Source organism: Gigantopelta aegis, chromosome 12 (genome assembly GCF_016097555.1).
Source record: "Gigantopelta aegis isolate Gae_Host chromosome 12, Gae_host_genome, whole genome shotgun sequence".
Lineage (NCBI taxonomy): Eukaryota > Metazoa > Mollusca > Gastropoda > Neomphalida > Peltospiridae > Gigantopelta > Gigantopelta aegis.
Window position 1 is genome coordinate 52023675 of NC_054710.1, and position 9453 is coordinate 52033127.

The window sequence follows — 9453 nt, forward strand, 5'->3', positions numbered from 1 at the left end:
AACTCGTATAAAACATTCCTGCGTTTTAAACGGACAGTCCAAAGTTTGCTGTCATTATAACAGTTAGACGCCTCGTATAAAACATTCCTGGCATTTTAAATGGAAAGTCCATAGTTTGCTGTCATTATAACAGTTAGATGACTCGTATAAAACATTCCTGCGTTTTAAATGGACAGTCCAAAGTTTGCTGTCATTATAACAGTTAGAAGACTCGTATAAAACATTCCTGCGTTTTAAATGGACAGTCCAAAGTTTGCTGTCATTATAACAGTTAGAAGACTCGTATAAAACATTCTTGCGTTTTAAATGGACAGTCCATAGTTTGCTGTCATTATAACAGTTAGACAACTCGTATAAAACATTCCTGGCATTTTAAATGGACAGTCCATAGTTTGCTGTCATTATAACAGTTAGACGACTCGTATAAAACATTCTTGCGTTTTAAATGGACAGTCCATAGTTTGCTGTCATTATAACAGTTAGACGACTCGTATAAGAGATTCCTGCGTTTTAAATGGACAGTCCAAAGTTTGCTGTCATTATAACAGTTAGAAGACTCGTATATGACATTCCTGCGTTTTAAATGGACAGTCCATAGTTTGCTGTCATTATAACAGTTAGACAACTCGTATAAAACATTCCTGCGTTTTAAATGGACAGTCCATAGTTTGCTATCATTATAACAGTTAGAAGACTCGTATAAAACATTCCTGCATTTTAAATAGACAGTCCATGGTTTGCTGTCATTATAACAGTTAGACGACTCGTATAAAACATTCCTGAGTTTTAAACGGACAGTCCATAGTTTGCTGTCATTATTACAGTTAGACGCCTCGTATAAAACATTCCTGGCATTTTAAATGGACAGTCCAAAGTTTGCTGTCTTTATAACGTTTCTGACTAATGAATCATTCTCCAGGGACTGAATACAAATACAGACATGTTTATTCAACTTTAAGACCTCAAGTTTTCCTATTAAATATAAATACGGCACACACCACAACTATAATACAGTGAACAGCGCTGTACTTTTATTTTCCTCAACATTGCATACATTAATGTTTTCATACTACATATAAATAGGTATGCACACACCACAGCTATAATACAGTGAACAGCGCTGTACTTCAATTTTACTCAACATTGCATACATTTAGGGTTTCATACTACATATCAGTAGTTATGCACACACCACAACTATAATACAGTGAACAGTGCTGTACTTCTATTTTCTTGAACATTGCATACATTAATGTTTTCATACTACATATGAATGGGTATGCACACACCACAACCATAGTACAGTGAACAATACTGTGCTTCTATTCTTTATGAATGGTTACACACCACTATTTTGCACATGCATACTAAAATTGAACCACACCGTCAAAGAACAAAATCATTACTTATACCCATTGTTTTCTTAATGCGTTGGGGGTTTTGGGGTTGTTTTTTTGTTTTGTTTTTTCCTGTTGCTGTTTAGTTTGTTTTGTTTTTTCCTGTTGCTGTTTAGTTTGTTTGTTTTTTCCTGTTGCTGTTTAGTTTGTTTGTTTTTTCCTGTTGCTGTTTAGTTTGTTTGTTGTTCTTCAATGTACGGGGTAGCTCTTCGTTATTTTCCTGGGGACGGGACATAGCCCAGTGGTAAAGCACTCGCTTGATTCGCAGTCAGTTTGAGATAGATCCCTGTCCGTGGACCCATTGGGCTATTTCTCGTTTCTGCCAGTGCACCACAACTGGTATATCAAAGACCGTGGCATGTGCTATCATGTTTGTGGGATGGTGCATATAGAAGATACCTTGCTACTAATGGAAAAAACAATTATAGCGAGTTCCTCTCTATGACTGTCAAAATGTCCATATGTTTGACATCCAATAGCCGATGATTAATAAATCAATGTGCTCTAGTGGTGTTGTTAAACAAAACAAACTTGAGTTTGTTATTTTCCTAGAGACACCAACAGAGTGCTGTTGTTAAATACATTTACTTAAATGGGATATGCAATAAACACATAAACAGTGGTAGCTAAACATTAGGATGAAGTAACAGTTCTAATAAAATGAAGCACACACAAACTGGCAAAATGATGTTTAGTAACATAGCCCTTCCCCGTCTACCTCTTGGCATTGTGGAGCTCTTTCATCTACGATGACAGTTGTACATCTAACCTACTGTCATCGTGAGCGGTCTACTGCGTAACAAGCACAACAAAATACTGCAGTGTAGACCACAGACTTTATCACTTCCAGGATCTAATCTGGGTCGAGTTGAATACCGTCCTGAATGGTAGTTGGTGCAAGTGTTTATTACTAATGTCTTTCGTTCATAATATGATTATATTAGTACTGGTGGAAAATTTAAGGGACTGGGTGTAGCCCACTGGTAAAGTTCTCACTTAATGTGTGATGTAGGATTGACCTTCGTCGGTGGGCCCATCGGGTTACTTCTCGTTCCAGCAAGTGCACCATGACTGATACACCAAATGCCGTGGTATGTGCAGTCCTGTCTGTGTGATGGAGCATATAAAACATCCCTTGCTACTAATGGAAATATGTCGCAGGTTCTCTCACTAAGACTTATATGTCAGAATTACTTGGGTTTTTTTTTTCTCCTGTCAGCTTAAAGTCTGCAGTTGTCATCTACTGAGAGATTATATGCTTGGTTGTAGTCTGTTTCACAAAGCAGAGTTGAAAGGACTTTAGACAAAGTCGTGACTGAATCCATGAACCACTATCAAGTTTTCGTCCATACGAGGACGACTGTGACACATCCCACTATGCTGACACAATTATTGCCCAGAAGGTCTTTGGAGTGTCCACACAGAGTTGCAGTGGTGTTGGACAACACACCTGTGTTTCTACTTCGTGTCCATTATTATGCGAGGACAAAACTCAGAGCATGGAAACACGTAATAAAGAGGACATTAAGCTGATGATTTGAAAGCGTGGTGACACAGTGAAGGAAGTCCTTCGTGTACATGGCCTGCCAGGAAGTGACAGTGACATATTGCGGGGGACATTACAACAGATCATAAAACTTAGCTACTGACAGCCATGATGAGACCAACTGTTTCTATGTAACTTGTCAATAAAATCATCCTTGAACTGAATGTATTTGACTCAATCAGTGTTCATGAAACTGATGCCATCAAATTATAACTATTTTGGCTAGTGTTACATCAATGTGGCAGTCTTCAGAACCAGATGATACCCCAATATATATATGTTTTTAATATCTAGTTTTGCCGCGTACTCTGGTGAAGGCAAGGGATCTATATGAAGAGGGTTCACTACCCAGCAATGTTGTGGCAAACTCCACAAACAAATCATCCACCAACAATAAACCCACAGGAATGTTGTGGAAAACTCCACAAACAAATCATCCACCAACAATAAACCAACAGGAATGTTGTGGCAGACTCCACTGACAAATCATTCACCAACAATAAACCCACAGGAATGTTGTGGCAAACTCCACAGACACATCATCAACCAGCAATACACCCACAGGAATGTGGGTGACAAAAACTCCACAAATATTAGTAATGAACATGAAAACAGTTGCACCAACTTTGTTAGTACCATTGTGGATGTTGTCAAACTCGGCCAATATGTTAACTGGGACTAGCTCCAGTATTTCTCATCCTGTTGTTCCTTTAATAAACCCATTAACTAAATGGTGTTTTTCTCCTTGGTGTAGATACGCTAATAAACAAAGTTAGATTACATTAATACAGTTTACCATTGCTATTGCTGCACGTTGTGTGTTCATATGTTTTTACTGTTAGTTGTGTTTTAAAGTTCAACTTAAAGGGACTGTCCCGAGTTTGCTGCCATTATAACATTTCCAAATAATGAAACATCTCCAGGGTTGAACATTCCATATTAACAATATGTTCTTCTTTACAATATCAGGTTCAGTTTATTCAGTGCGTATCTGATCGTTCAAATGTTTAGAGTAGCCCAAACTATGACAACAAACTCGGAACAGTATCTTCATATATTTGTGAGTTTTGAATATAGACTATGACAAACTTACGATAGTTTACGAGTTTTGTTGCTGCTCTTTGTGTTTCCATTTTTTTACCATTTCTTGGCTTCGCTCAGACGTTCGTCAGTGGAGATTCTTCAAGACTGATTTGTCCGGTGTTCGTCCGTCAAAATGTATAGTGTGTCTCCTCCTTTAAGCTTACAACGGTTGTTCTGAAATTTGGCACAATTATCGTGTGGGTCGGTCCGCGCAAAGCAATGGAGAGATATTTCAAAACATTTCAAATTTAATTTAAGTTAAATGTACATTTATCAACGACACTTTCAAAGTCTTTTCCTAGTTTTTAATTGATATTCCTGAGACTGAGAATAATGAAAGTTCGGATTTGGTAGTATATTTTGTCCTATAGTTTTGATTGGGTTGTTCTGAAACTTGGTGCTAGGATCTCCTGGGGCAAAATTAGAATAGCTACGTTCTCCTGGACTTAAGATCAGATAGTTGTGAAAGTTAATACTGCGATTATCTTGCAATATTCACAAAGAAACAGAAACATATTTTGAAAGTTTCAAATTTTGTGAATTTGTATTACATTTTCAAAAGTTTAATCAAACATTTTACATTGAAAAGTGATGCATTATCTACTGCAGACAAACACATGCAAATTACATAGCTGAGTTCTCTAGACTGATAGACCTCTTGTTGTTTATTTAAATAAGCAGTTCAACTTAATGATGAAAATCACATAGTTGAGTTCTCTAGACTGATAGACCTCTTGTTATTTATTTAAATAAGCAGTTCAACTTAATGATGATTGTATTTTATATAGATATTCCAATAAATGAGCTAAGATTAGTTTTACATTAAAGATACATACCCTAGTTTTAAACACTATAGGCACAGTGTTCACTGTTAGAGCTGTTTATGGTCACTGAAATCAAACTACTTATATTTTATTGTTTAGATTATCCATTTCTGTACAGCCGACGTTTTTCTGATCTTCCTGGTGCTTATAATACCACAAAATGCTTTTATTATATTTTTTTAAATGCGCGTGCGTCTGAGAAGTAACAGTTATGGAGTTGAGTTTTAGTCTGCTTTTAACGGTATTTCACCGTTTCAACTTCGCAGACTCTTGTTTCACTCTCTGGTAACGCTATTCAAATGTGTCACAGGTTTGTAACTTAACCAAACTTAGTGTCCATTTTTACGTGTTGAAGCTAGGGTCTGTTACATGTTCCATTACTGTTGTGTTTTCCTGTGTGTTACACCTTGTGTGTTCAAATAAAACTTAAACTTCAATAGTGTATGTCTTTGTTTATAAAGATACCAAACAAGCAAATGACTATCTATTTATATCCTTTGTATAATAGAAGGGATGAGAGCAATACAAAAAAACTGAGTTTGTTACCATGCTTGTGAAAGTTACTTTTTTTTAACACATTCCTATAGATTTTGATGTAAGGAACACGAATCCGAAGGTGCCAAAAAATCCCCCCCCCCCCCAAATAAGGCCAGTTTCAGTGACCTTGAAAGGTCAAGTAGGGCAAAAACCTAAATCGATAACGGATAGTCATAAAAAGGCAATGTTGGTGTCGAATGAAAGCTCTCATCAAACCAAAACACTTCTATTCCAGATAGTAAATTGGCAGGGTCAACAATGTAACCTCCAGAGGTCAATAGGGGTAATTTTGGTAAAAATACAGACTCCAAACTGTGATGCTATGATGACCGCGTATGGTGTCAAATGCAAGCCCTTATCAAACCATAACACTCAAAGCAAAACACTTTTATTCCAGGATGTATATTGATAGGATCAACTAATTTCATTCTTTGGTTGAAATTGTGTTACCTTTATGTTGAACCATTAATGGTGCATGTACAACACAGCGGATCTAAGCGAGCACACACCTGATACACCCATCATCAGCACGTTACAATGGACTGCACGATGTGTGCCATTTGGCAGAAAGATACTGAGGAGAAACTGAACTGTCCAATGTCTAGTAAACATTCAGGGCATGAAACTGTATAAATATATTTTGGATCGGGCGCGGCGATTCAAAGAGTTGGATGTCATGCCTATTGCATTTGATGCGGACAATGAAGATAAGGTAGTATGGAAGGAGAAAGGTGCACCCTGGCATCGATCCTGCACAAAGTTGTTTTCCTCCTATATGCTCCAACGAGTCGAAGATTCGAAGAAAAACGAGTAGGAAGCGAAAGTCAACTCGTAGTGTAACCCTGTCTTCGAAAAAATGAAGTGTGCCTTCTGCCAAGATGGATTAGCGAAAGATCTACATAAATGTGAGAAACTTGATAACAAAGTGAAACAAATGGCACATGCATTAGAAGATCACCGCTTGATTGGCCTTTTGGAGCAAGGTGATGTGGTTGCTTTGAATATCCAATATCATCACGACTGTTTAACCACATATGAGTGTGCATATTTGAGGAAGATAAAGCCTGTGCCAAGTGAGTTTTCCACAACTGATGTAGGAAAGGAGGAACTGTTAGTCAAATTGAGGATGACATAGCTACCGGTATCACAGTGTTCTGTATGCGTGAACTGTTAGACATTTACAAGACAATACTTGGCGACACGGCCACCACCACCAATGCGACACGTCTGAAAAAGGAAATTATTGCCTGTTTTCCTGAATTACAAGAACAACAAGGCGCTCGGCATTGCGTTTATTTGATAGCATCAACGGAAATGTGGAAACTTGTCTCTTATGCTATTCAATATAATGCCGAAGGCCATGCCAAGATACTTGTGAACGCTGCAATGGTTTGTCGGAGGGCAGTATCTGCAACAGAACGGTTCAAATGTGAGGTAAGCTTATGCGACAGTACGGAAGTGGTGTCCCCACAACTGTTCCATCTTGTTCGTCTTCTTCTCTACGGCTACCATGCAGGTGGGGAGCAAAGGTCTATGTCTAAACCAGAGAAAACAATTTCAGAGCTTCTTCTATTTAATATGGAGAGCTTGTCTAGTCGTGGGAGGTGTGAAACCCCGTTACCCTTATACATTGGTATCTGGTTAAATAGCCAAACACGCAGTAAAAAAACTCATTAAGCACATGAGTGAGCTGGAAATATCCGTTTCATTCGACAGAGTCACAGCAATAGAGAAACGATTGGCGAAAACAGTGGCACACCAAGCTCGGAGGGATGGTATTGTTTGCCCACATAACTTGCAGAACCAGCTTTTCACAGTAGGTGCTCTCGATAACCTGGATCATAATCCGACCACGCACATCCAAGACTTCCTTCCATGGAACTGGTATTTCGGCAACGGTCAATGCCTAAATGTGGGACACCAAGAGACACGTGTGTATACAGTCATGAGGATGAGAATCGTCCAAAGCTACTGCCTGATAGTTACACAGTAGTCGCTCCGCTGACACGGTCACTGGTAATGGACATTCCATCTCCGCGAAAGAGGAGCGAGTCTCATCCCGAAGCTATAGAGGATGGAGGCCTTGAGGAAATAGAATGGATGAAACATGTACGCCAAATAATCCAAAGTGGAAACGAGGCAGAGACTGATGTGAAATCTATGTGGTCATCTTACCATGCATCTCGGGGCATAGATATGCCGATGTCACTCCCAGCTATTATATTCTGCATTTTTTCTATGAGTCTTCTTCAGATCCCCTTATGATGAAACATGGCATGTAAATTGTCAGACAGATCGTTGATTTCCTAAATCCTGGTCAGGTTCCCGTATTTGCTGTTGATCAGCCTCTTTATGCAATCGCGAAGAAGCTCCAGTGGACATTTCCAGATGAACTCGGTGAGCAGAAATCGAAATAGCATTGTGGCATACACTTGGAGACATTCTTCGTGACGGTGGATGGGCGGAAGTCATAGCAGAATCGGGGATTGCCACACCCAGGACAGCTGCATCTTTTCTGACTGCTGCAGATCCAATGAAGACTTGGTATGCCCACCAGGTCACTGTAGCAGCACTAAACACTGTTCTTCGGGACGCATACCACTGCAAATGTTCCTGCTTAAAGAGATCTAGAGGCCACATAGTTAACCACAAGACATTTAACCAGCAGCAAGTTGTTTTGAGGAGTGTTTTCAGTTGACACCATAAGCGACCATCTTAAATCCGCTGCTTGATGTTCTCGGACTGTTGACTGTGCATGACCTTTCATGACCTATAGGGGTCAAACGGTTGATAGCACCACGTATACTCTGAAGTGTAAGTGTTTTGTTTTGATGAGAGCTTTCATTTGACACCATACACGATCATTATAGTATCATCTTTTGGGGTATTGTTTTTTTTTGTTTACCAAAAACAACCTTTATTCACCCCTAGAAACCACGTTGTTGACCCTATCAATTTACATCACTGAATGACCTTTGTATGACTATCCATTACTGATATAGTTGGGGTTTTTTTTAGCTTTTTTTACCCTATTTGACCTCTATGACCTTTCAAGGTCACAAAAACTGACCTTATTCGGGGTCAAATTTGTGTGGCACCTTCAGATATTTGTTACTTGGGTCGAGTACTATAAGATCCCATTGAAAAAATAACTTTCACAAGCATGGTAACGACCTCTGGTTGTTTCTACCCCACTATAAAGGAAGTGCGTGTATGAGATCAATGGTGGAGTAATCGTCCATAGACTTCACACACAATAAATACAACATATATATCAAAACCAAACACTCAGGACATGTGTAAGATCAGTGGAGCAGTCATCGTTATTACCCTCGTGTACCTCGGTGGCGTCGTGGTTAGGCCATCGGTCTACAGGTTGGTAGGTACTGGGTTCGGATCCCAGTCGAGGCATGGGATTTTTAATCCAGATACCGACTCCAAACCCTGAGTGAGTGCTCCGCAAGGCTCAATGGGTAAGTGTAAACCACTTGCACCGACCAGTGATCCATAACTGGTTCAACAAAGGCCATGGTTTGTGCTATCCTGCCTGTGGGAAGCGCAAATAAAAGATCCCTTGCTGTTAATCGGAAAGAGTAGCCCATGTAGTGTTGACACCGGCTTTCCTCTCAAAGTCTGTGTTGCCCTTAACCATATCTCTGACGCTATATAACCGTACATAAAATGTGTTGAGTGCGTCGGTAATTAAAACATTTCTTCTTTCCTTTCGGTGTCGTGAATATCATATATTAGGAATTAATATAATGTATTATGCTCGCCAGAGGCTCGCATAATGCAATTCATATTCCTAATATATGATATTAACGATACCGTAAAACACTGGTAACATCCTACCCCCCCCCCCTCTCTCTCTCTCTCTCTCTCTCTCTCTCTCTCTCTCTCTCTCTCTCTCTCTCTCTCTCTCTCTCTCTCTCTCTCTCTCTCTCTCTCTCTCTCTCTCTCTCTCTCCGTATATATATACTGAAAGAAAAAAGAAACGCTGGGTCATAAATTGTGGGAAAATTCCTAAATAATTGGGCGGATTTGTATGGAAGTTGTACAAATAACT